Raw genomic sequence first — 26,254 nt, forward strand, 5'->3', positions numbered from 1 at the left:
GCCAAAATTCAGACCAGAGAAAAAACCTGCTCCACACAAATACTAAGGGTATCAATAGTCATTTTTTTTTCTTTTTCTGTTGTCACAACATTTTTCTTCTTTTAATGATCTATCATGTAGCTTCTCAAGTCCTTCCTTCATTCCATCTCCTATGATTGTACAGATGAGCTGCAAACACCAAGGAGTTGATGAGCTCTATTCCCCCATTGCCAACAACTTATCAATTTCTGAGAGGGACAATGAACTCTTCAAACCTTATTTATTAGCAACTATCAGTACAGGGACTCCTTGATTTTCTGATATCCTCATTATTTTATCAAGTTCAGTTTTGGCTTCTGCCATCCTTTCGATGTCAACAGAGTCCACAACAAACATAATTCCATACGTGTATGACTTCCACCACGGTCTTAATTTCTCCTGACCGCCTACATCCCAGAAGTAAAAAGTGACTGTTTTAGAATTTCCCAAAGTTACCTTAATTTTCTCCATGTTAAATCCTTTGGTAGGTATGGTACTTACAAACTCATTGAACTGCAGCCTGTATAAGACGGTTGTCTTTCCAGCACAGTCCAAACCCAGAATAATGATATGGGAAGACTGAAATGAAGGTAGGTGGGACAGAACAGATGTCAGTCTGAGAGTCCACTTCCCATTTCCAGCTGCAAATAAGTGTCCCAAGTGGAAACGGTGCCTTGTTTCTGCTTTAGAACTTCTCTTCCCTGGGGATCCAGCTACAAAACAGGTCGGCTGTCCTTCCCTCGGTCTCAGCTACCGAGAAATCATGACGATGCCTGTCCGTGGGTGCCCGGGTGGGGGCAGGGCCAACACGCAGCTTCTGGGAGTGCCAGACGGGTGCTGCACACCAGTCACCCAGATGGTGCTTGCTGATTCCAGCGCCTGCTTGGCCCCCAAGAATCCATTCTTGTGGAAAGACTATACTCTTGTTAAATGCCTGTGTTTACTGAGAACATGCATGTAAAAGATCATGTTTTGGAGGATTCATGAAAATATAAATGCATTCTTCCTCCTCAGCAAAAAGGTATTTCTGGTTATTTTCAGCTTGTATAGGTAGAAAACACTTTTCCCCATCTTTTGGATATCAGATTGAGAAAAGAGCAGAGCAGACCCTTCCTGTGGCATGGGAAACACTGCACAGGGACATGACTTCCAGTTTGTTAACCACCAAGTGGTTAATGTTCGTTCTGTTCTGGGGGTGTCTGTACCTTACCCTTACTGCATGACTCTGTCACCGCCCTCTGGACTACCAGTACCTGGAAAAGCCCTCACTCCAGGTGAAATGAGTTTAAATGAACACATTTCCATAGCTTCTGACTGCTGTACTGCAGGTAGGGCTGAGCATTATTTCATATAGTAGAGCACGGATGTTACATAGATATTGTTCAGAGTTGACTGGGACTTTTCACTGCAACTATTTTGGACATGTTTTTGTGTCTTTCTTTTTGCCCTAATTTTTAAGCCATGAAATCTTCTCCCCAATCCTGTCTCCCACCCAGAGGTTTTCTGTCTCAACAAATGGCATAGCGGTTGACCTAATTTCTCAGCCCATAAGCTTAGAGTCTCTTTCCCTCCCTGCCCAACTCACTGATTCCCCAGTGAGATAGTCAGGAACTGCCATCATTGGACAAAAGGCTTGGCCTCTTGTTTACACACAGTCTACATGCTTGTGAGTTTATATAAAAGTGGTTCTGTATTTCTTTTTTTCCTCCTGCCAGTCTTTCTCCCTGTGCTTTTCCTACCTTAGGAATTAACTACAAAGCTAAGACTTGAACACCAGCTGGCACCAGTGATGACAGCAGTTCTCAAAAGGAGTTGGCCAGCCGCGATACTATCTTACACAAGCAGCTGCAGCATTGCTCCTCTACCTCAAAGAATGTAGACAGCAGAGGAAGATCAATTGTGGAGTTGACTTGACAAGAAATGAAAAAATTCCTGGAGATGCCCGAAGGAAGCGTGCCCATTTCTTTGTCGAGCAGAAGCCCTACCAAAGCCTCCCCTGCTTCCTCTTATTTGCAGCTCAGGTGTGCTTCTATCATATCTGTACTGAAACAGCCCAGTTGCCACATCAGCATGTGAGTTGGCTCTCATCAGTAAATGCTCCCTTCACCCTCACCTCAGCTGTTCTCTCCAGACCAGCATTGGCTCTTCAACAACCATCTCCTTCTTTCTCCATAGTATTAGGGATCTCTTAAAAACATGGATCAGGTCAATTTTCCAGGACCTGAGAGCAGGATGAGCTGTTGGAAGCAGAGCTCCCAGGGGTGGGTCCCTCCTGGTGGCATCCAAGGCTGAGTAATATCTACTCTCCACGTGGACTCTGAAGCTGCATCCTCTCATGGCCACACTCAGCAATAGGTCTCCATTTGCATTGCTGTCTGTGTGAAAAGAAGAATCTCTACAAATTACAGGCCATTTCATGTGGGGCTTGTAAAATCTGTAACTTAGTAGAGTGCACTTAAATCATTTGCATTTGCCTATTTAAGAAAAAGAAGTCACTAGCAGTTCCAAATTCTTCTTGTGCCTTCTGCAGCATCTTAACTGAATTCTTCAGTCTTCAATGCTTGGATACTATCCCTAGTCTCCTGATGCACTCCCAGAAGAGATAAAGAACCTGCTCAGCTGTCAATGATCCTAACAGGACCACAAGTTCTGCTGACTCACAGGTCTGCTCTGGGGCTGAGAAACAGGTGCACTGGCTGTCATATTTGTTGGAACATCCATGCCAATTAATTTTCCACAGATGTGCTTCCAAGACATTTGTGAGAGAAGGCACAATGTGATGGTAAAGGCTTGGATATGGGGCAGAGGCAGCCCTGCCTCTTGCTACCAAAGGGGCCCTGAACAAGTCTCTGTACAGGGAGAGCACTAGCATCCTTGCCTGGGCCACAAGGTGCCAGGAGACCTGCAGGAAACAGCACATGCATGCACTTAGCAGAGAGCCAGGAGGGCAGATGCTCCAGTGAGGGTTCCCCATCATTTGTAACAGGGCAGAGCCTTACCAGCAAAGCCATCATCATTAGAGCACTGTCCTTCCCACCTCAGTCTCACACTTCCCGGCCCCACCTTGGGAGCAACAGCCATTAGTGCCCACTTGCAGGGACAACTCTGCAGCAAGCAAAGGCCAGTAATGCAGATTTGGTTTCCATGAGTCCTCTTTTCTTCATGTGAGGTTTCCCCTGTGTTGGGAGCCAGCCTTGGAGGCTGGCTCCCAACACCCCTGCCCTACTGCTCCTGCAATTTCTGTCCATGCTCAAGCCCCTGGGCCCTGAACACTCTATCCACCCTCTTTGAGAATCGGGCATTTTCATCCAGCGGATGGAGAAGAATCTCCCAATCTCACAGGAAGTAATAAGGGGAATGATCCAACTCACACTCAACAGCAATGATTGTTAGTTATATCATCATTTCCCTTGAGTCACTCAACAAATACTTACAGGAGTCACTGTGAGCCACTGTGCTGCTACTTTTACTCTGCCTTCCCTTAATGAAGCTTACCACCCTGCCCATGAAAAACTGTGCTTTGTGAGTAGAAATGCTTTGATCCAAAGGGCTGCCTCTACAGATGAACTTTCAGGGTCTAGTCAGTTCAGGTGGGTCAATGGTATATCTGAGGCTCAGACATTAGACTTCAGAGTCCTCAAGAGTCCCCTAAAATCACTCCATTTTCTGGCTCATCCCTCAGGTTCTCCACAACCATCTCTGCAGGCACTACTGGAAAGGTAAGCGATTTATCTGGGACCAGAAGGGGCATGTGGGTATGCAGGCTGTGCAGGAAAATATTGAGATACAGCCTGGCATCAGGACCAGGAAGGGCATGTGGGCACACAGCAGAGGGTGGGAAGGCTGCAAGCGTCACACCAGTGTTATGGCAAGCATTGGAAAGCAAAAGTTAAACATTTTGGTTTAAATTGTTGATTAGTCACGTTAAGAAAAAAAGACACAAATGTCTTTTAATATAGGAGGTAGGATCAGAAAGGAGAGTGTGGAGTAAGAGGAAGGGACAAGCTGAGGACAGCCATCTTTCCTCCCTGGTCTAGTAGCCTGGTCCTGATGCCAGCGTCTGTGTGGAATGATGAACACCCAGTTTTTGGTGATACTTTCTTCCCAAAGGTACAAACAAATTCTACAATAGAAGAGGGTGTTTTTAAATATAATGTAACTTTATTCTCAGTTTTGTTTTTATTTTTAAATTGTCTGTACAACGGTGACTTAAAGGAACCTTTACACCGAAGGAGGGTATTATTCTGAGAGAAGAACTTCAGGAAACTAAAGATGTCCTTAGAGAAGAGAGCAAATGATCCTCCTGCCCTCCTCCTTGCTTTCAATTGTGTTGGTCAGGAATTTTTTAAAATTATAGAAGTCTTACCGAACCTCTCTTACTGATTTGAAGAAAAACTTTCTGTCATACAACACACAAAAAACACCAGGCACATTGAAGATTCCATTATTATATGAACAGTAGATTTGAGGTTTGGATGCTGATTCCAACATTCCAAATAACATTGAGGCTGGGTGCAGTGGTTCATGCCTAAAACCCAAGCATTTTGGAAAGCCAAGGTGGACAGATTGCTTGAAACCAGGAGTTCAAGACCAGCCTAGGCAACATAGTGAGACCTCATCTCTATAAAAAATAAAAATTTAGCTGGGTGTGATAGCACATGCCTGACGTCCTAGCTACTTGGGAGGCTGAGACAGGAGGATTGCTTGAGTCAAGGAGGTCAGGGCTGCAGTGAGCTGAGACCATGCCACTGTACTCCAGTCTGGTAACAGAGTGAGACTCTTTTTTTTTTTTTTTAGTTGGAGTCTCACTCTGTCGCCCAAACTGGAGTGCAGTGGCCGCTCCCGGCCACCGCAGCCTCGACCTGCTTGGCTCCGGCGATCCTTCCGCCTCAGCCTTCCAAGTAGCCAGAGTTACAGGCATGCGCTACCACGCCCAGCTGATTTTTTGATTTATTGTAGAGATGAGGTCTTGCTGCCCAGGCGGGTCTCGAACCCGCGGGCTCAGGCAATCCACTCACCTCAGCCTCCCAAAGGTGCGGGATTACAGGCTGAGCCACCAAGCCCGGCAGTGAGACTCTTACTAAAAAAAAAAAAAAAAACAATAATAAAAACAATGATAAATCGATGGTTACAGAGTCTTGTGTCTTTCTGGAGAAATTTACACAGCATTAGATCAATAAAACATTTAACAAAGTTAGACTACAAAGAACAAAGTCACAATCCAGCTGTCTAATGGCCTGATTTAAAAAAACACTAAGCATCTTTAAAGAATTCCATTTAGAATATGGTTTCCTTGAGAACAACCCAGATGGGCTGTTAAATAAAGAGAGAGACCAGTTGTACATTGCCAAATCTGCATTACAATTGGATCTTAAGAAAACCAAAGAATGTTTTTCATTAAATGAAAGAGCTCTTAATAAGCAGCTTTAAAAAACATGGTTATTTCTCATTATTCTACACAATGGAAGCCACTTTCTTTGCAGTTGTCAGGCAAACTCTATGGAAAGCAAGAGGGGAGAAAATGGCTTCTGTGTTTGCAGAGAAGGACCAATCTGGCCTAAATTTAGAGCAGCCTGCAGGGCCCAATGGACATAATCCACTCATTCACTCAATGTACATTAAACACTTACTGCATGAAAGCACTGTTTCAGCCCTGGGCATATATCAGTGAACACATTGAGGACTCTGTGCCCAGGGTCTTTCACTCTCGATGAGGGAGAGAGACAACAAACACATATCCATACACTCTACAAGGTAGAAATTGGTATGGAGAAAACTAGAAGAGGAGTACGGGCCTCCTACTATAGAGTGGTCAGACAGCCTCTGATAAAGTGATGCTAAGCAGAACCTGAGAAAAGGAGCAGTCAGTCATGTGCTGATGTGGTGGGAGGAGCTCCAGAGACAGGACAACAGCCAAAAAAGAGCCTCGGGCAGTAGTGCTTAGAAGGCCCAAAGAGCAGTGAAAAGCCTGGACTGAGGACAAGGTGAACAGTAGATGTGGTCAAACAGGAAGGGGCAGAGCCCATGAGACCTCAGGGGATGGCATAAGGATTTAAGTCATGCAAAGTAAGTATTTGGCCACATGGAACTAAAATAGATGCTAATAACAGAAAGATTTTTGGATGATGCCCAAATAATTGGAAGATAAACAACACATTTCTAAATAACCTTTAGATCAAAGAAGAAATCAAAAGGGAAATAGAAAATACTTTTTTCTGAATTTAATGAAAACACAATATATCAAAATTTGGAGGATTGAGACAAAGTATCCCCAAGGTGAAAATTTATAACATTAAACATCTATATTAGAAAAGTATCATATCAATGACTTCAGCTTCCATCTTAAAAAACTGGAAAAAGGAGAAGGAAACAAGTAAAGTAAGCAGAAGAAAGAAAACAATAAAATCAAAGGAGAAGTTACAAAATAAAAATCAAAATACCAATAGAGAACAATCAATGAAATCAAAGGTAGCTTCTTTCAGAAGATGAATAGATTTAATAAACCTCTATCCAGACTGATTAGGGAAAAGAAAAAAAAAACTGAGAAGACACAAATTATCAACAGCAGGAAAGAGAAAGATGGCAGTACTTCAGATTACACAGATATCAGAAGGATAATAAAATTATATGAGCTATTTTATGTGAAAAAAATGCAGCTATACATAAAATGAACACATTCTTTTGAAGAAACTAACTATCAAAGTTAATCCAACAAGTGATAACAAGAATACCTTTGTTAATATTCAAGAAATTGAAATTGTAATAAAAAAAAACCTTCCCATTAGGAAAACTTCAGATGTACCAGTCTTTATTGATGAATTGTACCAAACTTGTAAGTATGAAATTATAGTAATTCTATACAAATTATTTCAAAAAAATTGAGTAAGAGAAAATATTCCAAACTCATTCTGTGAGGCCATATTTACCCTAATATGAAAATTAGACACAGACATTAAAAGAAAGGGAAACTACAGAACAATATCCCTTATAAACACAGCTGTAAGATATCTTAATAAAATGTTATGAAATATAATCTAATAACATATTAAAAAGGTAATAGTACATCATGACCACATGGTATTTAATCAAGAATGCAAGGATTGTTTAACATTTGACAAACAATCGACATAATTCACTATTATAGACACTGCAAAGGCATTTGAAAAACCCAACATCTAATCATAATAAAAACTTTCTGCAAACCAGAAATAAAATGGGCAGTTCCTCAAGCTGAAAAAGAACATGTAAAACACATACAGACACACATCATACTTAATGGTGAAAGTCTTAGTGCTTCCTGACTAAGATTAGAAACAACACAAGCTATCACTCTTATCATTTCTAGTAAACCTTTTACTGGTGGTAAATAACCAATGCATTTCACTGGAGGGTGTAACAAATGCAATAAGGCAACAGAAAAAGGAAAAGACATACAGATTAAAGGATGAAGAAAACTTGTATTTATTTAACTACATAACAAATTTGATGTGATCTACAAGAAAACTAATAGAACTAATAAGTTTAGCAAGGCTGTAGGATATAGGATCAATATACACTTAATCTATTCTATTTCTACATAATACCAGTGGATGATCAGAAATCAGAACTTTTTAAAATAACATTTACAACATCAAATATATAAAATACTTAGAAACAAATTTGACAAAACATGTAAAAGACTTGCACACTGAAAACAATAAGTGTTGTGGAAATTTTTTAAAGGCTAAATAAATGGAGATATACCTTGCTCATGACTGTAAGACTGACTAATGTCAAAACGTTAATTCTCCCCAATTGTTCTATAGATTCAAAGCAATCCAACAAAATCATAGCAAGGTATTTGTAGGAGTTAACACACTGATTCTAAAATTCATACAGAAATGCAAGGACCCTAGAATAGGCAAAGCAATGCTGAAAATCAAAACAAAACAAAATAACAACACTGAAAGAACAAATATAGAAAAATAATGCTACCTGTTTTTAATACTCATTTTAAAACTATAGTAATGAAACAGTGTGGTACTGGTATAAATATAGACTAATCCGAGTTTGGAAATAAACTCACGTATATATAGACAACAGATTATTTTACAAAGATGCAAAGGCAACTCAGTGGCAAAAATAAGCATTTCCTGCAAATTCTCCTGGAACAACTGGTGGTCCATACACCTCCCCCACACCAAAAAAAATAAGTAAATAAAAAGAATTTGTATACCTCACAGTATATACAAAAGTTAACTCAAAAAGGATCATAGACCTAAATGTAAAACCAAAAACTCTATAAAGTATATGAAGGAAAACAAAACATAGTAGAAAATCTGTTACCGTAGGTTAAACAACAATGGCTCAGATACAACACCAAAAGCACCATACATGAAAAAATAAGTTGATTAATCAAACACCACGAAAATGCAAAAGTTCTCAAAAGACCCTGTTTAAAGAATTAAGCAGACAAGTCACAACCTGGAAGAAGATATTGGCAAAGCATCTGTCTTACAAAGGACTCGTATCTAGAACATATAAAGAACTCTGAAAAGTCAACATTAAGAAGCAAACACACCAAAATTAGCAATATATTTGAACAGACACTTTACCAAAGAAGAGACACAAATGGAAAATAATACACACATGAAAAAATGCCAGTCATCATTAGTTTGCAGGACAACATAAGTTTAAATCACAATGAAACTATATTGTCCAGCAAGGAACTGAAAACAAGGTCTTGAAGATATATTTGTAGAACCGTGTTCACTACAGCATCATTCAAAATAGGCAAAAGGTGGGAGAAAGCCAAGTATCTCTTGACAGATGAACAGATAAACAAAGTGTGATATATCTATACAATGGACTATTATTCAGCCTCAAAAAGGAAGGAAACTTTGGCACACACAACAACATGGATGAACCTTGAGGACACTGTGCTACATGAAACAAGCCAGGCACCAAAAGGTTAATACTGTATGATTCCACTTGCAGGAGGTATCTAAAGTCTTCAAACTCATACAGACAGAAAGTAGAATGGAGGTTTCCAGAGGCTTGGGGAGTAGGGAATAGGCAGTTATTGTTTAGTGGGCACAGAGTTTCAGTTTTGCAAGATGGAAAGTGTTCTGAAGATGAATGGAGGTGGTGGTTGCACAACAATGTGAATGTGCTTAATGCCACTGAACTGCACATTTATAATGGTTAAAAGGTTAAATTTCATAGTATGTGTATTTTAGCACAATAAAAAAAATGAGATAGCAATCATGCTCACTACAATGAGTATAACAAGAAAATAACACATGTTGGCAAAGACACAGAGAAATGGGAGTTCTCATATACTTTTGGTGGGAATGAAAAAAATGCCATAACCCTCTGGGAAATTGTTCAGCAATTTTAAATTTCTTAAAAACTTAAACACATTCTTACCATTTTAACCAATAATTTCACTGGATAGAAGTGGATTGTGGTGATGGTTTCACAGGTGTATATATGTCAAAACATAAGATTTTATGCTTTAAATATTTGCAATTTATTGTATGTGAATTATGTCATAATAAGGCTGTTTAAAAAAATAAGAGGCAACAACAAAAGTGACTTCCGGTTTAGTCTGAAAAATCACCACAATCACAAACATACTTTTTACTAAAAAATTGTTAGAAAAGTGGCAAACTGTGACTCTCCATCTTTGCTATAAAAAGTTTTGACAAGTTTGCAAAACAAACTATCAAGAGAGCAGGGAAACAGCCCACAGAATGGGGAAAAAAATTGCCAACAGTATATCTGACAAAGGCCTAACATCTAGGATCTACAAAGAACTCAAACGAGCCAAAAGAGGGAAAAAAAAAACAGTCCCATTAAAAAGTGGGCAAAAGACATGAATAGATACTTCTCAAAAGACGATATACAGGCAGCCAACAGACATGTGAAAGAGTATTCAGCCTCACTCATCTTTTGAGAAATGCAAATCAAAGCCACAATGAGATACCACCTAACCCCAGTAAGAATGGCCATCATTAATAAAATAAACAACAACAGATACTGGCCAGGATGTGGAGAAAAAGGAACGTTTCTACACTGCTGGTGGGTATGCAAACTAGTGCAATCTCTTTGGAAGACAGTGTGGCAATTCTGAAAGAACTAGAAATTGGCCTTCCATATGACCAAGTAATTCCTCTATTGGGAATATACCCAGAGAATCTCAAGTCATTCTACCAAAAAGACACCTGCATATACATGTTTGTTGCAGCTTTATTCACAATAGCAAAAACATGGAACCAACCATGCTGCCCATCGAAGCTGGACTGGATAAAAAAATGTGGTACATACACACAATGGATTTTTTTTTTTTGAGTTGGGGTCTCACTCTGTCACCCAGACTGTAGTACAGTGCACTCCAGCCACTGCAGCCTCGACCTGCTGGGCTCCGGCAATCCTTCCGTCTCAGCCTTCCAAGTAGCTGGAACTACAGGCATGCGCTACCATGCCCCGCTAATTTTTGATTTATTGTATAGATGAGGTCTCGCCAAGTTTCCCAGGTGGGTCTCAAACCCGTAGGCTCAGGCAATCCACTCACCTTGGCCTCCCAAAGCTCTGGGATTACAGGCTGAGCCACCAAGCCCGCCCACAAAGGAATATTATACAGCCATAAAGAAGGACAAACATATGGACTTCAGAGCAACTTGGGTGGATTTAGGGTCTATCATACTCAGTGATCTATCACAGAAACAAAGAACAGAGTACCATATGTTCTAACTCATAAGCAGATCTTGAACAATTATTATAATACTATAAGAAAGGGATTGTTAGTAGTGAGAAACTACCAGGGGAAGGGGGGTAGGATTGGCAGTTGAGGGAAACTGCAGGGGAGGAGGGGCATACCTCATCAACAACTGTACCTTCATAATGAACATTTGTATACCTAACCCTGAATTATACCCCCATCTTTAAAATAGAGCAAAAAAAAAATCTAACAAAAATGTTTGAAAACTGAACATGGATATTTTACTGATTGTGAATTTTAATACAATGGCACATAAGTAACATTTATACACAAGAAAGGGAAAGTTAACCATAAGTTAATAAGTCAAATATTGTGTTCCTTACACTTAAATTGTCTCTTGAAACTTGAAGAAAAAGCTGCGCAGTTTGAGTTTATGAAGCAGAAAGTCAGAATAGCCCAATTTCTTGTGGATGGAAATAGAATTATTCTTAGGAGTGTAAACAGGAAGTACTCAGAGCACTTTCACATAAAATGTTCTTTTTTATTTTCATTATTCACACTGTAGCTTTATTTCCTAAGGGGCTTTATCAAAATAGAATCAAAAAAAGCACTACAAAGGACTTCAGAAACCATCTGGTTTCTCTTCTTTTTGGGGTGTGAGTGAACTAAAGCCCAAATAATGGAAGACACTTGGGAAACAGGCCGGGGAGACTGAAAATGGGGCCCAGGGCTCCACTACTTCCCTCAGCTAAGAAGGACAATGAAGTCCCCCAGTGCCCTGGAACCAGAGATGTCCTTGAGCCTATTGCTTCAACTATCCATGCTAAGGTTGAGTCTATTCCTCAACAGAGACATTCATTCATTCATTCAGTTAGTGCACATTTACTCAGTACCTGGCAGACACAAAACACTGTGACAGGTTCTCCACCTGCCACAGTTATGATGCAGAACCTGAGCCTGCCTCCTAGCAGCATCAGTCATTAAATAACTGGTTGCACAACTAGTTATTCACTTGTACTTGCCATGAATGCCATCAGGAAGCACCTGGAAAGGAAGCCTCACCTGGTAGGGGGGTGGTCAAGGTTGCCAGGAATTGGTAGGGCAGGTGTCTGGGAGCTGGGGAGGGCAGGCCTGGGCTGAGGAGGCTGCAGCAGCACGAACAGGAGGGCCAGGGGCATCATGCTGGGTACAGAGTGCAAAGTGGTGCATTCACATGGGCCAGTGTAGGTGGCATTTCAGTGGCTATTTGATGCAATGCAGAGCAGGTTTTTTTAAAAAAATATATTTTGAAAATACTGTGCATTCAGAGAATAGAGAGAAACCTAGACGAGTGGCTACTGGTGTGTTGACAGTGGTGGAGGTTCAGGGTTGTGGAGTGGGGAGAAGTAGACAGGTGCTCCAGACACCAAAAAGGCAATCCAGCAGGTGCATGGCTACATCCCAGAGCCTCATGCAAAGTGAACATGCAGACCTCTGGTTCAAAAATGACTAAGCATTTCAAGATATGACAGCAGGGCATGGACCCAGCAGAGAGCCCACGGGGCAGGTGCACCTGTGAAGCTGGTGCCCAGGAGTGGGCCAGTGACCAGCCAGAGAAAGGAGGGCGAGGAGGGCTACGTCATGGGCTATGGATCAGCTTGTGGATGACAAGCTGGACTGGCGTGGCCACTGGGAGATATGTGTGTGAGAGACGATCTGAAATAAAAGTAGGAGGACAGCCCTGGACATCCTGGAGGTGTTCAGGGCCAGGGACCTGCAGGAGAAAGGCCCGCAGTGTCCTCAGTGGTCAAAGGATTTGATCATTAAATACGGCCAGGATTACGTCATATTTATTTAAAGTTAATTTGTAGAAATGATCTTGAAGTTGGATTTGGCATTCTACAAAATAACTCCATAAATATTTTTCACAAAAACCTGAGCATATTTACTAACTGGCATTGCACCTGTAATGAAGCTGACACCTCAACTATGAGATAAATATTGGAGTAAAGGTTCACCATCAGTCAGGCAACTTCCAGTGTAATGGTTTTTATTTATCAAAATCCACCACAAACTTCTTCCCATAAAAATAGCCAAATTATTTTTAATAACAAAAAAAGAATTTTTAAAGCATTTTAATCTAAAATTATAAGTTGTTTCCAAATTAAAAACATTTGAGAGAAAATATTTTATCTTGTCGAGTGAAAAGAGGGCTTGCTTTACCATTAACCTCCCTCAAAGTCACCATCCCCGAAAACACAGCGTGGGCACACACACGTGCACCTGGAAAGAAGTTCATGACAGGTTTCAACGTTGACTGGAAAAGAAGTAAAACTTTTTTAAAAAAATCTTTCATTTAGAAGATTAATTAAACACAATTATATGAGAGACTGAATTTTGAAATGATGGATTCGCTTTGTGCCATGGGACTGCCATTTTAGTTACTATTAATTCCACAACTTGCTCTTCAAAAGCAAATTTAACAATAATAAGAAGAAATAGTCTACCCAAATGAGAAAGAACCAGGAAAATAATCCTGGCAATATGAAAAAACAGTTTTTCAACTCGCCCAAAAGACTGCACTAACTCTTCTGCTCTTCTTTTTTTAAAGTTCCCAATAATATATCTTTCCACAGGGAGCCAAGAAAAGTCCTCTTTTGCTTTAGTAGAAGAAACGTGTGGTATGGAGATTCCCTGGTATATGCCATCCCCATGAAACAGAATTGTCTTGTTCTAGATCCTTCAGTTAAATACCAAAGCTTTTCCAAGGCCTTGGTCACCCGTACCTCATAGTCACCCCAGCACAGCCTACCTGTAGTGGCTCTGCACCTATAAGCCTCTCCTTCATCATAAATATTCTTTTCTCCAAAGCACACCCTCCCCATTTAAGTATGAGCCCTGCTTGGGCCAGCAGCAAGTGGGTAAACTGAGGAAGAAAATCTCAAGATGAGTTTTCTACAAATGTTACAAAGGAGCTTACTGATAACAGCAAAAGTCATAAAAGCTGGTAGCCAGTTGTAAAACATTTGCAGTAAACAAAAAGTAATTAACCATTTGTTGCTAGTTTATTGCTGTTAACTAACCTTAAAGAAACAAGACACCACAATCAATCAGCTGCTTCACCTCTTTGGAAGACAGTGTGGTGATTTATGACAGAACTAAAAATTGACCTTCCATATGACCCAGCAATTCCCCTATTGGGAGTATACCCGGAGGAACTCAAATTATCCTACACAAAAAGGATACCTGCACACATATGTTTGTTGCAGCTCTATTCACAATAGCAAAAACATGGAACCAACCATGTTGCCCATCGAAGCTGGACTGGATAAAAAAATGTGGTACATATACACAATGGAATATTATGCAGCCATAAAGAAGGACAAATACATGGACTTTGCAATAACTTGGATAGATTTGGAGTCGATCATACTCAGTGATTTATCACAGAAACAAAGAACAGAGTTCCATATGTTCTCACTCATAAATGGACCTTGAACAATTATAATGCTATAAGAAAGTGATTGTCAGTAGTAGAAGACAGTCAGAACGGGGGGTGTGGGGTTGGCAGTTAAGGGAAACTGCTAGGGGAGGGAGGGGCATACCTCATCAACAAGGGTACCTGCATAACCAATGTTTGTATACCTTACCCTGAATTGTAACCTACATCTTTATAACAACAACAACAACAACAACAAAAATCAGCTGCTTCACAAAGCTCTGGAAGTTTCCTTTTGTGACTCCTCCCCAAGACAGTTTCCCAGCCCACTAAGCTCTAACAAATAACCCTTTTATAAAAACACCCCTCTAGCCCCTGCCTTTTTGTAGACAGCAGACACTCTTTCTGCTGTTTGGCCCATTGTGCCCTTCACAATGTATATTCCCTTTAATAAATCTACATTTCTTAATTCATAACTGTTTTGGTAAATTCCTCTTACCAGCCTGCAACTCTGGCCATACCAAGCCTGCTGCCATACACAGCAGGCCCGCCCCAGACACCCCCAGAAACCCCCTGCTGCTTCCCCCAGGAAGTGCCCCTCCCCCACTTATTCATGAAGACAGTCAAAGAGTAGCACAGGTCCCAAGGGTCAGCAGGGGTGCTACTGAGAACTCCAGTGCTTCTCTGGATAGAGAAGAGAGGAGGAGGCTGGCACAGCACAGGAGTACGGGAGCAGAAAGCAGAGACCCCACAGCTCCTCGGACTGCCAGGGTCTAGTTACCCCACATCAGGATGGGAAATGGGGAGGAGGCTCACCAGGTCCCAGCCAAGTGGGCAGGGCCTCCACCAGGCCCTGAGATCCTTTCAGCACCACCCTCCAAGCTCAGCTGGAGGAGCCAATGCACTCCCATCTACCGCTTCACCTGCACCTCCCCGCATCCACTCCATACTCACAGGCATGTACATACGTGCACACACACACACACACCTGCATGCACAGCCTAAGAGTGGCCTTAGTCAGCTCAAGTGACAGAGAAATTGTATAAAATGCTCATAGTCTTCCAGGTCCCAACAAACCTTTATTTTAAAAAGGGGAGAAAAAAAATCAAAACCATGAGTTATGAAAGGTCATTCAAGCTCATTAAAGGAAACCATTTCATCTTCAGTCAAGGCTTTTCTACTTGGAGGAAGAACCTATCAGGTCACTAAGTTTGTCATTACACAGAGCCTCATGGGACATTGAAATTCATGATGTAGAAGAAACAGCTTTCTCACACATATTTCAAACAAAGAAATCTCCTAAAACTAGAGTTCAGAGAATACAAACAACAATATGTTGCATCTTTTTGTTGTTGTTTGTTTTGTTTTGTTTTTGAGTTGGAATCTCACTCTGTCGCCCAGGTTGGAGTGGCCACCTCAGCGCTGACCTTCTAGGCTCTAGCGATCCTTCTGCCTCGGACTTCTAAATAGCCAGAACTAGAGACACCTGCTACCACACCCAGCAAATGTTTTAAAAATTTATTGTAGAGACAAGATCTCACCAACTTGCCCAGGCTGGTTTCAAACCTGCGGGCTCAGGCAATCCACTTGCCTCAGCCTCCAAAGTGCTGGGATTACAGGCTGAGCATCTTTTAAAATTTACAGAGAAAAAAATTAAGATAAGAAAATAATGAGCTGTTTTCTTCTTTATTATTTTTAATGATATATAAAAATGTACATATTTTCAGGGTACATGTGGTAATTTGATCTATCATATAACGTATAAAGATCAAATCAGGGTCATTGGGATTTTCTCACCTTAAATATTTATCTTTCTCTGTACTAGAAACATTTGAATTATTCTGTTTTAGATATTTTGAAATGTACAATCAATTAATGTTAGTAGAGTCATTATATTGATCTATAAAAAAGAGGTGATTTTTTTATTTTAAAGATGCGAGGTACAATTCAGGGTTAGGTATACAAATGTTCATTGTGAAGGTACTCTTGTTGATGAGGTGTGCCCTCCTCCAGCAGATTCCCACTACTGCCAATACTATATCCCCCACCCCCGGCAGTTTCCTACTACCACCAATCTTTTTCTTTAAGTATTACAATAATTGTTCGAGGTCTGCTTATGAGTGAGAACACGTTATACTCAGTTCTTTGTTTCTGTGATAGATTGCTCAATACTATAGACTCCAAGTCCAACCAGGCTTCTGTGAAGTTCATGATTTTCTTCTTCTTTATGGATGAAAAATAGTTCATCATGTATATGTACCACAATTTTTTTTATCCAGACCTCTTTTGATGGGCAGCATGGATGGTTCCATGTGCTTGCTATTGTGAACAATGCTGCAACAAACATACGTGTACAGGTATCTTTTTCATAGAATGATTTGAGTTCCTCCAGGTATATACCAAGTAGGGGGATTACAGGGTCATATGGAAGGTCAATTTTTAGATCTTTTAGGAATTGCCACACTGTTTTCCGTAGAGGCTGTACTAGTTTACACTCCCACCAACAATGTATATTTTGAAGAAGTGTTATCTTTTCGCTGCATCCTCTCCACCATCTGTTTTTTGAGCTATTGATGATGGCCATCCTGACTAGAGTTAGGTGATAGCTCAGTGTCATTTTAATTTGCATTTCTTTGTTGACTAGTGAAGCTCAGCATTTTTTCATGTATCTGTTGGCTGCTCATATGTCTTCTTTTGAAAAGTGTCCAGTCATCTTTTGCCTACTTTGTAACGGGGCTGTTTGTTGGCAAATATAGTTGGCAAATATTTTTTCTCAGTCTGTGGGCTGTCTCTCCACTCTCTCAATAATTTATTTGGCTTTCCAAAAGCTTGTCAGTTTGATAAGGTCCCACTTGTCTATCTTACCTCTTATGAACTGGGCACGTGGGGTTTTGATCAGGAAATGGTAGCCAGTTCCAATTTCCATAAGAGTGTCTCTTGCATTTTCTAAGATTCTGACAGTTTGAGGTTTCACGTTTAGGTCTTTGATCTTTTTAGAGTTGATTTTTGTGTATGGTGATAGGTAAGGGGTCTTGTTTTAATCTTCTGCATCTGGTCAGCCAGTTTTCCCAGCACCATTTACTGAATAGGTTCTCCTCTCCCCAGTTGTTGGTGGTGAAGTCTTTGCCAAAGAAGAGTTGCTTGAGAAATCGAGGTTTTGCTTCTGGAATAAAAATCCTGTTCCATTGGTCTATATGCCTCTACTTGTACCAATACCAGGTTGTTTTTATTATTGTAACTTTATAATAAAGTTTAAAGTCTGGGAGTGTGATACCTCCTGTTGTTGTTATGGGTTTTTTGTTTGTTTGTTTATTTTTACTTAGGATTGTTTTGGTAATCTCTGGTCATGTATATTTCCATATGAATTCCTGCATTGTTGTTTCTGGGTATGAGAAGAATGCTGCTGGTAATTTAATGGGTATTGCGCTAAATCTGTAGATTTTTCTTGGGGAGAATGGACATTTTAACAATGTTGACTCTTCCAATCAATGAGCATGGAATATTTTTTCATTTTTTTGTGTCATCTTTGATTTCTCTGAGCAGTGTTTTGTAGTTTTCATTGTAAAGGTCTTTCACATCTCTGGTTAGGAAGATGCCAGGCTATTTAATTTTTTGTGTGGCTATTGTGAATGGGATTGTGCTTTTTAGTTGGGTTTGTTTGTTTATTGCTGGTATATAGAAATGCAACTGTCTTTGCATTATTTTATACCCTGAGACTTTGCCAAAGTGCTTTTTCAGTGCAAGGAGGTTCTGCAGATTCTCTTGAGTTTTCAAGGTATCTTCAGTATAGAGGGATAACTTGACTTTCTCTTTCCCTATTTGGATACCCCTGATCTCGTTCTCTTGCCTGATTGCTCTAGTAAGGAATTCCAAAACTACGTTGAAAAGGAGGAGTGATAGTGGGCATCCTCATCTTGTTCAGGTTTTCAGGGGAAATGGTTCTGATTTCTGTCTATTTAGCAGTGTTCTGACTGCGGGTTTCTCCTAGATGGCTCTTACTATTTTGAGGTATGTTCCATCTATACCTAGATCTTCAAGGGTTTTTATCAAGAAGGGGTGCTTGATTTTATCAAAAGTGTTTTCCGTGTCTAATGATGTAATCATGTGTCTTTTGTTTTTACATCTGTTAATGTATTTAATTATGTTTATAGTCTTATGAATGTTGAGCCAGTTCTGCATCCCAGGAATAAAACCTACTTGGTCATGGTGGATGATTTTTGAGATATGTTGTGGGATCTGGTTTGCTAGAATCTTGTTGAAAATTTTAGCATCTATATTCATCAAGGATATTGGCATGTAGTTCTCTTCTCTTTGTTAGATTTTTACCTGGTTTTTATATCAATGTGATGTTAGTTTCATAAAATGATTTGGGGAGCGTTCTACGATTTTCAATTGCCTGGAATACTTTCAATAGGACTGATATCAGTTCCTCCTTATATGTTTTGCAGAATTCTGTGGAAAAGTCATCTGATCCAAGGCCTTTTTTTTAAGTAGTTTTTTTTAATAGTATAGTCAATTTCCTGGATTGTTTTTGGTCTATTTAGGGTCTCGATTTCTTGTTTCAAACTGAGGAGGTTGTGTGATGTAAGAAAGTCCTCCATATCAATTAGATTTTCAAGTTTGTTTCCACAGATGTGTACATAGTAGTCTCTAATAATCTTTTGTAATTCTTTGGAGTCAGTTGTGACTTGACCTTTTGCATTTCTTTTTTTTCTTTTTTCTTTTTTTGAGTTGGAGTCTCACTCTGTCGCCCAGACTGGAGTGCAGTGACCATTCCCGGTCACCACAGCCTCGACCTGCTGGGCTCCGGCGATCCTTCCGCCTCAGCCTTCCGAGTAGCTGGAACTGCAGGTGCGCGCTACCACGCCCAGCTAATTTTTGATTTATTGTAGAGATGAGGTCTTGCCAAGTTGCCCAGGCGGGTCTCGAACCCGCGGACTCAGGTAATCCACTCACCTCAGCCTCCCAAAGTGCGGGATTACAGGCTGAGCCACTGAGCCCGGCTGATCTTTTGCATTTCTGATTGTGTTTATTTTGGCCTTTTCTCTCTTTTATTTGGTCAGCTAGGAGGCCATCAATCTTGTTTACCTTTCAAAGAACCAGCTTTTTGTTTCACTGATTTTTTGCATTATCTTTTTGTCTTTTACGTCCCAAGTTTGGACTTTTATTTTGGTGATCTAAATTCTTCTGCTGAAGTTAGAGTTTTGGTGATCTTGCTTTTCCAGCTTCTTTAGGTGACTTTTAAAGCTGTTAACTTGTGATCTTTCCACTTTTTACGTGTGTTTGCAGAGATATGCATTCCCCTCTTAGTACTTAGTACCCAAGGTTTTGGTAAGATGTTTCTTTGTTTTTGTTTGCTTCCAGGTATCTTTCAATCTCTGTTTTTATTTCCATGTTGACCTAGGAGTTGTTCGGCATCATGCTCTTTAGTGTCTATGTCTTTGTGGGTTTTGGGGGAACTTAGTTGGTGTTGATACTTATTTTTATTCCACTGTGGTCTGAGAAGGTGCATAGCAGAATTTCAAATTTATGGAATTTGTTTACGCTTGATTTATGGCTGACGATGCAGTCAATATTAGAGTATATTCCATGGATGATGAGTAGAATGTATATCCTATGGTTGTTGGGTGGAGTGTTCTGTAGGTATCAATTAAGTCCAATTGGCCAAGTGTCACATTGTTCCAGATCTCCTTGTTGATTTTTTGTTCGATGATATTTCTAGGGTTGTGATTGGGGTATTTAAGTCCCAGCTATGAATGTCTTAGTCAATATCTTTTTTAAGTTTACCTAGAAGCCACTTGATGAACATTGGTGCCCCTATGTTGGGTACATATATGTTTAGGATGGCTATTTATTGTTGATAGATTGAACCTTTTATTATTATGTAGTGACCTTCTGTTTCTTTTTACATTTTTGATAGCTTAAAGGGTATTTTGTCTGATATGAAGATCATGACTCCTGCTTTCTTTGTGTTCCGTTTGCCTGGAATTTTGTTTCCCATTCTCTTACTCTGAGTCTGTGAGTGCTCTTTCTGGTGAAATGAGTCTCTTGGTGACAATATATTGCTGCCTCATGATATTTTATTCATTTGACCATTCTATGTCTTTTCAATGATGCATTTAGTCCATTCACATTCAGGTTAATTATAGAGATGTGAGAGTTTATTCCTATAATGATATTCTTACAGCATTTGTTGTTGGTGGTGCTCTTTGTTTCTTTGTTGTCTTTCTTTTGATTTTGGGGTTGATTCATGTGTGTTTTCTATATTTTTCCTGCATTCTTGTGAAGGGCATTGTTGTTCTTTTTTTCCTTTCTTCTGTGTTTAATACTTAAGTGTTTCTTGTAAAGCTGTTCTGGAGGCAGCATAAGCTTTTAGGGATTAGGGAAAGATTTTTAACTCTCCATCACTGATGAAGCTTATCTTAGCTTGGTGGGTAATTCTGGTTTGAGATTGTTTATCTTTGAAATCTTTGAAGATTGGGCTCTAAGCTCTCCTAGCCTAAAGTGTTTCTATAGATAAGTCTGCTGCTATTCTAATTGGTCTTTCCCAGTAGGTAGTCTTATCTTATTCTCTTGCTGCCTTTAGGATTTTTTATTTTTACCTACTTTGTGTAGGCAAATTACTATGTGTCTAGTAGTTGGTCTTCTCATTTGTTGCCTCACAAGGATTATCTGCATCTCTTGTGTTTGAATGGTTGTATCACTGATAATTTCATTGAATGTTTGTTCCAGGGTGGTCTCTGTCTCTATATCTGCCTCAGGAATTCCAATTAATCTCAGGTTCAGCCTCTTGAAATAACTGTTCATCTCTCAAAGATTTTGTTCTGTCTTCTTAAGCTTATTTTCTGTTTTGAACAGTGTGGGTTAGTTCCATATTTTGGTCCTCAAGCTCTGGGATTCTTTCTTCTGCTTGGCTAAAGTCTGCTTTCCATGCTTATCAGTTTGTTATTTATGTAATTATCTGTATTCTTTATTGCTGTTATCTCAATTATCAACTCCTTCATTCTTTCCTCTTGTCTCTCCTCAATTCTACTTATTCTCTCTTGAATGTCTTGATATGTGGGTTTGTAATTTGAGACCAGTCATTCTGGGGGCTCTTCATTGTTTGCATTCTGAAGTCTGTATTCTCAGTGGCTGACCTCCCAGGGATCTGTGAAGGCTCATATTCTTCTTTTGGTTTTTCTTCATTTGTGTAGACTTTCCTCCCCCCTTTTGTTTTGGCTTCTTTAATTCTGTTGTTCAAGGATGTGGGGATATTTTAATTGTTTGCTCAATCTCCTATTCTTCCTTATGTGGATCCTCTGGCTTTGTTCAATTCTGACGCCAGACTGTGAGTGGGGGGTGGTACATTTTGCAGTTTTAAGATTTAATTAAGGGGAGAGCTGTGATTCAGAAACTATCTGCAGATATCAGTAGCCACTGATAGGTGTGTGGGCCCCCTGGAACCCACTTCCCACTGTCTTACAATCTGTCCATACAGTGAGGGTATGAGTCTGCCCCCTGGCCTACTGCTGTCAAGTCTCCCACTCTGATCTGAGGTGTCTGTGCCTGTTCCAGCATGGGGGAGGGGCTTCTACCTCTCCAAGTTTGATGAGATAACCTCTAGATGTCAGGTTGGAGTTCTGGTGGAGCTGGGTGGGGTAATGCAAATCTCTGCCTAGTCTGGCCAACTTTTCCTCACCAGTGGTGGGGCTTCTCTTCAGCTCCTCTGACTGCTCTCTCCACAAATCTGGGTCTCCAGCCACTTTTCTGTCACAGGTGATGGTGTGAGCTGGGTTCCAGCTGATGAGAATCAGCTGTATTTGGCAGTCTTGTCTCAGGAGAGCCCCAAGAACAGCATACCAAAAACTATGTTTTATTTCTTTTGTCTAACTGTATATTGAACACATTAATCAACCTCTCTTCAGCATAGAGTTTATTTTAATTAAAATTAAAATAAAAATAAACTCAGCAAGCCTGAGCAGAAGGATCACTGGAGCCCAGCAGGTCAAGGCTGTGGTGGCCGGGAGCGTGCCACTGCACTCCAGTCTGGGCAACAGAGTGAGACTTCAACTCAAAAAAATACAAAATAAAAAAAATTAAAAAGCAAGAAAGAACATAAGATTTTTATAAGCAGAAAGGGAAGAATGTGATAGTAAATGAGCATGAAAAATCCTAAGACTTCAGGCAATAAGTGCGTAAGATGTACAGCAATAAATAAAAAATGATTACAACAGATTTAAGACATATAAGGACACCTATTGACAGAATACAGATGATGCTGGTGCAGAACAACTGACATGTTTAGAACAGTGACAAATTGGAGAAAAGTCTTCAATCATCCATCAAATATTCATGGGAAACTCAAAATCACTAAAAGCGGATATACAAATGTTTAAATACTAGGTGAGTTAGTTCAATCACTATGTCATTATCCTACATTATTCTAAGCATGCGCATATTAAGGTGTGTGCATATTAAAATAAAAATACGAATTTAGCCGGGCTCGGTGGCTCAGCCTGTAATCCTGTGCCTTTGGGAGGCTGAGGTGAATGGATTGCCTGAGCCCGCGGGTTCGAGACCCGCCTGGGCAGCGAGACCTCATCTCTACAGTAAATCAAAAAATCAGCCGGGCGTGGTGGCACATGCCTGTAATTCTGGCTATTCAGAAGGCTGAGGCAGAAGGATCGCTGGAGCCCAGCAGGTCGAGGTTGCGGTGGCCGGGAGTGGCCACTGCACTCCAGTCTGGGCGACAGAGTGAGACTCCAACTCAAAAAAACAAAACAAAACAAAAAATACGAATTTTCCCCATGGGAAGTGAGTAGATGATGCAACCATCACAAAAGGAGCACCCCAGGGTTGAGGGGAGCACAGCTTCTAGGAGCAAGTCAGGGAGGGGCAGAAAATCTGAACCCCAACCATCAATCCAGTAAGATAGCAGAAATTAAGATAATAAGATATTTGATGACTGATTTTACTTAATTGGATGAGGGAAACTTCTCATTTTCTGAACCACCTCTACCCATGGTGAAATCTGTGATGTGTCACAGTGAGGGTAAGGTCAGGAGCAGAAGGACAGGGATTTGTTGGAAAGTCTCCATGCTGTGCCCAGACGGTGTATGTGCAATAGGCCTGGATGATCAGAAACAAATCCTCAAAAGACATGCTTAAACTAAAAATTATGCAGTAAGATACAATTTTTCACCCACCAAGTTGGCAAAGATAAAAAGATATTGCAAACTTGTTGGCAAAGGTGTACAGAATGGGTATGTCCATAGCTCATGTGGTGAGGTCAATGAGAGCAACTTAATTAAAGCCAATGTGGCAATATTTAACAAATTAAATAACCAGAACCCTTACACTAGCAAGTTCATTTCCAAGACTGTATTCTAGAGACACACACATATCCAAAAGCACATATTCAAGGCTACTAAGAATCTAGAAGACACATCCAATAGACCACATGTAAAGCAAATAATGATCCCTCACATAACAGAGCACAGTGCAACCACTGAAGAGTGGAGGAGTTATACGAATGCTGACAGATACTGCCTTCCGGTTTTATTAAGTTTAAAACAACACAAAAACAAGGTGCAGAATAGCATACATAGTGGCTTTCATTTTTATATTTTGAAAGGAAAAAAGTCATATTCATTATAAACTATCAATGTTATTTCTGGGAGGAAAATTTACTTTGGAGGAAGAAAGGGATGGAGGAAGAAAGGAAGGAAGGAAAGAAAACAAGTGTTTAAAGCAACATAAATCAACACCAAAGCTCAGAATGTTCATGTAAAATCATTGGAAAATGTAAGAATACATCTTTCTCCAGGAGCCCTTACAAACCCATTCACACTTATGTAAAAGTGTACACTGCTACAATTATCATTGTATTTTCAGATATCTAGTCTTCAGATATAATGTAACTTCAATAGGACATTTCAGTTGTTGAAGACCAAAATACCACACACAAAGTCCCTCACAGGAATAAGTGGATTTCTCAGAGGTCCAGAGCCTAAAATGGTGACCTCCTCCCAAACGGAGATGATAAATACTGATAAATAATGCATGGCTCAGTAGGAAGGGTACTCTGGCAGCTCCACCTTCCACAGGACTTTCTCTTTCCTGTCCCTTTCTCCATGTTCCCAAAACTCTCCCCTCCCCTGTCCCTTCAGGTCAGGATGGAGATGCCCCACAGCTGCTGAATTATCCTTTGCACCCATCCTTATGAATAGTTCCTGTAACGTACTTTCTTGAAATTTCTCAAGGATGGCACCCTCTTTTTCTTGGACACAGCCTATAAGAGCAGGAGGCCTTTCTTTTCAAAGACTTCCAGTGGTGACCTCTGAATGACATTAAAGGAAATTATAATTGTACCCATGCCTTGCCACCCTCCAAGCCACCTGCTACCATGCCTGATGAGGGGATTGGTCATGCCCAGTGGAGTTCAGGCCTCCTGGCCTCCATGTCTCCTCTTAAGCCAGGCACATCCTTGGAAAGTCTTCCTTTTTCTCATCATTTTGAAGCAAAAGCAGTAACTTGAATGATCAAGATAATTTCTCGTTACCTATTTACAATTAACTACACAACCAAATCTCATTAAAAGTATCAGCTAGAACTACAAGGGGATACTCCTTCACATCCACTAGGATGGTTGTTATATAAACTCACACAGAGAGAAAAATAGCAAGGGTTGGAGAGAATGTGGAAAAACTTGAATTACCAATGGAACTATAAAATGGAACAGTTTCTATGAACAACAGTAGTTGTTATATGTTTACTTCTTTGCAGTTCCTCAAAGAAGTAAACACATAATTACCATATAGCTAGCAATTCCACTTTCAAGCATAAACCCAAAAGAAGTGAAAGTAGGGACCTGAACAGATATCTGTCCAAACATGCTAACAGCAGCACTTATTCACAATGGTCAAAATGTGGAAGCGACTCAAGTGTCCTTCATCAATGAATGGATAAACAGAACATGTGCATACACACCATGAAATGATACTGGGCCTTAAACAGGAAGGAGATGCTGACACAGGCTACAGCATGGATGAACCGAGAGGACATGATGCTGAGTGAAATGAGCCAGTCAATCGAGGACCAACACTGTGTGATCCACATACATGAGGTACCGAGAGTCATCAGTGCAGAAGGTAGAATGATGGTTGCTAGGGGTTAGAAGAGAGGAATAGGGAGCTAGTATTTAGTGGATAAAGAGTTTCAGTCTGGAATTATGAAAACAGTTGTGGAGATGGATGGTGGTAATGGAGGATGGTGGTCACAGTTGCGCAACAAAGTGGATGTACCTAATGTCATTGACCTGCACATTTAAAGATGGTTAATATGCTAAATATGTAGATATAGATATATATATAAATGTACCACAATAAAAAAGAAAACCAGCGAGAGACTCTGATAATATTATTAGCTACTCAAATATGTGAGACTTAAACTGTATCAAATAGTAGCATGTGTCAGGGTACCCAAGACCACCCCCAGGCTCTGTGACTTACTAGACGGACTCCTAGACTCTGCCTGGTGTTCTACTCACAGCTACAATTTACTATAGCCACAGGACACAAAGGTCAGCACAGGGAAAAGGACCGTAGGTGAGTTTGGGGGACACCAGGTGCAAGCATCCAGAGTGCTTTCCCAGAGGATCACATGGTACGAGCAGAATTCCCCAGCACTGAGTTGTGATATGTGTGACATGCTGTCTACAGGGAAGCCGCTCAGAGATTCCATGCCCAGGTTTCCACTGGGGCTGATGTCGCAGTCACTCCCGGCCCGGTAGGTACCAAGTTCCAGACCCCCCAGGAGAGCGGGTCTCAGCATAGCCAGTGTCTGTACAGACAGTTCAGGCACAGCAGCCATGATCATCACTTAGGGAAAGGGAGAGCCCTCCTGAATTCCAGGTTCCCAGATGCCAGCCAGGGTCAAGCCCACAGCAGGCTTCTCTCAGGCTGCAGCCCAGGCTGGATGTTGGCTCTGTTCTACACAGCACACTTGTGCCAGGGGTGTGGGCACACTTGAGGTCTGAAAGGGTGCTGCTCACTGTCCTTCTGTTGAAGGCAGGACCTCAGGGGGCTGCGACAGCAACAGCCTCTCTGGCTGGGAACCCAGGATGCCTTCATCAG

The 26,254-nt window shown here is 40.6% G+C and overlaps 2 pseudogenes; both read right to left on the minus strand.

The window, feature by feature from the left end:
• Positions 1–26,254, minus strand: part of LOC103255967 — a 317,052-nt pseudogene that overhangs the window by 41,572 nt on the left and 249,226 nt on the right.
• Positions 59–653, minus strand: LOC103255965 (annotated as a pseudogene).

The sequence above is a fragment of the Carlito syrichta genome, unplaced genomic scaffold (genome assembly GCF_000164805.1).
Source record: "Carlito syrichta isolate Samal-C Ts95f unplaced genomic scaffold, Tarsius_syrichta-2.0.1 Scaffold288787, whole genome shotgun sequence".
Lineage (NCBI taxonomy): Eukaryota > Metazoa > Chordata > Mammalia > Primates > Tarsiidae > Carlito > Carlito syrichta.